The sequence below is a fragment of the Corylus avellana genome, chromosome ca3 (genome assembly GCF_901000735.1).
Source record: "Corylus avellana chromosome ca3, CavTom2PMs-1.0".
Taxonomy (NCBI): domain Eukaryota; kingdom Viridiplantae; phylum Streptophyta; class Magnoliopsida; order Fagales; family Betulaceae; genus Corylus; species Corylus avellana.
The window spans coordinates 22,062,084-22,065,578 of NC_081543.1; the positions used below are offsets into that span (position 1 = coordinate 22,062,084).

General features: G+C 36.0%; 1 non-coding gene across 1 annotated transcript; it reads left to right on the forward strand.

The window, feature by feature from the left end:
• Positions 1 to 519: 519 nt before the first annotated feature.
• On the forward strand, positions 520 to 625 carry LOC132176768 (small nucleolar RNA R71). The gene has a single exon (XR_009439623.1). It is a non-coding gene; the product is annotated as a small nucleolar RNA R71 (small nucleolar RNA).
• Positions 626 to 3,495: the final 2,870 nt, after the last annotated feature.

The following is a 3,495-nucleotide window of genomic DNA, read 5'->3' on the forward strand; positions in this document are numbered from 1 at the left end:
CCCTAGTTCAATGGCTGATTCTGCTTCCAAGAGAAATTAGGGTGATTCCGCCACCCTGGATTGTAAGTTTTAGAAAACAATCCAGTTGTGGGTTTTCTGTACTCATTGAAGGCATTGACTTGCTCAGTTGGATACTCTGTTGACAGAGTTGGGCAGTTTTGAGTGAAGTGCGTTTGACTATCACATAACCGGCATGCATCAACTTGGTAAGTATCTGCTACATTCACTGGTTTGTTTAAGACCATAGTGTCAAACTGACGCCTGAGAACCTTGAACTCCTCCCTTAATTCAGCATCATTCCTCACCTCATAGATGCCTCCTGTCTTGGGAGCGGGTTGTTGTCTGTCCCAACTATCTTGAAAATCCCATTGTTGTGCTCGTTCAGCCATTTCGTCCAAAGTTTTATAGGCTTCATCCCCAGTAAGACTTAAGAATTCTCTACCATTCATAGTCTCAAGTGAGTTTCGCTCACTTGGTGTTAGTCCCCTATAGAAAATTTGAACAAGCACCTCATTCTCAAACTCGTGGGGTGGGCATTTTATAGTAAGCTCTTTAAACTTCTCCCAGCTATCGGTGAATCTTTCCCCTTCTTTCTGTCTGAAATTGGTGATATGTAGACGAAGGTTATTGATTTTGGAAATTGGGAAGAATTTGTTGTAAAACTTGCTTTGCAACATATCCCAAGAAGTGATAGATCCAGGTCTATTGTTGAGTAGCTAGGATTTTGCCTTATCCTGTAGGGACAAAGGGAATAACCGAAGACGCACCGCTTCTGCTGGGGCATTTTGCGTATTTACAATGTCGCAAATTTCCAAAAAAATCCTCACATGAACATATGGATCCTCATTCTCTAATCCTCTAAATGCAAGAAGGTGACCTATTGTACTCAGCTTCAGCTCGAAGCGAGTAGCGGGCAACACTATACACGACGGTGTGTTGGTAATGTTGGGTACGAACAGCTCCCTAAGGGATCTAGGTTGATTTCGTTCTCCCATCTTAACAGACTTTTCCGAATCAGACTCGGAACTTTGAGAATTGGTGGGTGAGTTTGGTGGCTGTCTTAGATTCTCTCTCGCCGTTCTTTCAATTTCAGGATCAAAAGTGTTTAACTCTAGATTTAAAGATCTACGACCTAACATGCAAAAAGGAACTAACAAACTAACAAACTAACAAACTGAAATTGAATTGAAGTAAATTAAATTATATTAAACTAACTAAACACAATTGCAAGCAGAAATTAATTTAAACAGAAACTAAAAACTCACGAAAAAGGACCAAAAGATTTTGGCTAAAATCTACTGAACTGTTGCAGTTGCTATCTTGGCCACAAGTGTGCATCGATCGTAGCAAGGCTGTAACACAAACAAAACAACAACAAAAAAAAACAAAAAAGAAAAATCTTTTTTTTTTTTTTTTTTGTATTAGTAACACAAATAAAACAAAACAAATTGCAGAAAAATAAAATCCTAATTATAACTAGTAGAAGAATAAAACCGATCTAGAAATAAATTGGTTTCAAAAAATAAACAATTCCCCGGCAACGGCGCCAAAAACTTGTTGTGCAAATTTATTTAACTCGCAAGTGCACGAATCAATTGTAGTTAATGGATTGCAAGTGCGAGATCGAACCCATAGGGAATTGTATTCTTGAAAGCAATTTTAAATCTAAATTAATTAAACCCTAGTCTAGTTCCAAATTTTTGAGAGATTTTTTTTGTTTGAATGAAAAAGCAAAAGCATGAGCAATTTAAAGTGATTGAAATCTTATGACGAAGCACTAAGGTTTCGGAATCCGCACTCACAAATTCATAACAACATAATTTCATGATCTATAATATTCCCCAAAGTTCTCACATATAAATCTTAAGTTTGTTTTACTATTGCTTCAAAGAATTAATCAAAAGATCCCATGTATCCATTCATAACCCAAATCACAAAAGAAATCCAATATTCGATCAAATCATTAACTGTATCCGTAAATCACAAGAAAATATCCAATCTTTATCAAAACATCAATTGTATCCAGAGAATAAATCACAGGGGAAATCCAATTTTTAACAAAGAAAACCAAGCAATCAATTGTATTGAATAATCTTAAATCATCAAGTGTATCCTTGAATCACAAAAGATATCCAAGAGTTATTCAATCCAATTGATTAGAAGTAAAACAATAGAGCAATTAAACCATTAAATTGGGAAATATTACATACATGAAACAAAGTTGCTAATCATAAGTGAGGCTTCATCTTCAACCTTAGTTGAAGGTTTAGCCTCTCATGTTATTGAAAGACAAAACAAGATTGATTGAATTCATAATGTAAAATCGAGTACTTACAAATAAGAATCACAAAGTAGAGATTCAAAAGTTAGGAAAACCTTAAACTCTCTTCTTTCTCCTCTGCAATCTTCAAATTCGTAGCCCCCTCAACTAATTTGATAATTCCCTATTTATAGACCTAAAACTTAGGGTTTTACAAGTTGAAATCGGATAAAATTCGTCCAAGTTTGTACCCTTTTATTGCGGGACGATGTTCGAATAGTAAAAGTCCGAATTAGGAAAATCTTATTTCACAATGAATTGTATTCTTTTGAGTTAGCTTTCCAACGCCGCTTGGATCACCTCAATTGGATACGTGAACGAGAAGTTATGGTCAAAATACTGAGACGTGCAGAATCTGAATTTGAATCCAATTCGAAATTTTATCCAATCTTATCCTTAATCCGATTTAACCATTTCTTGGATTTGGTTAAACTTAACCACATCATCTAGGTCTTCTCAAAGTATGTTTTCTTCCAAAAAGTAGTTTTTCTTCAACACCTACAAAATACTAAAAACACAAAACTAACACAGAACATCAGATAATAACACAGCTAAAGGATTAACACAAGTAAATTAAGGGGTCCAAATATGCAATATTTGGCACACATCAACTATCATATATCGTCTACCCGAGATACTACCCATTCTCAACAGGGTTGGCGCTGTCGCGATAGACTTGTAATACAATGCTGGTGCTCCGACCAATGTACGCTACCATCCATAACATTAGATTACCGACCTTGGGTGGCCTACGCTACTGATTATGTACATCCTATAGTGACCCTTTTGTTAAGACTACGCTGGTCACAAAATAACCATTGAATCCAACACACAATTTGACCATAGAATCAGGTCTATATAGTAAGCCCATGACAATTATACTGCACGTACCTGTGTACCATGTCATACAATGCATCTTATTAGCCAATTATTAAAGCAGTTACCAAGTTGTACAAAATATAGGCATGCTCAGTCAGTTGACATATCACACGTTTTTTAGGAAAGTGTTTGTAAACATTTACTTACCTCGTGTGCTTGCTTGAGTCCTCTGACATCACAAGTCCCTCCTATAATGAAATATGACACATCATTATGCGCAATACTAGAGAACTCCTACAAGTAAAGTACTAGGTCCTATCTAACAAAAAGAGGTCGTTAAACCCTAATCTTACACA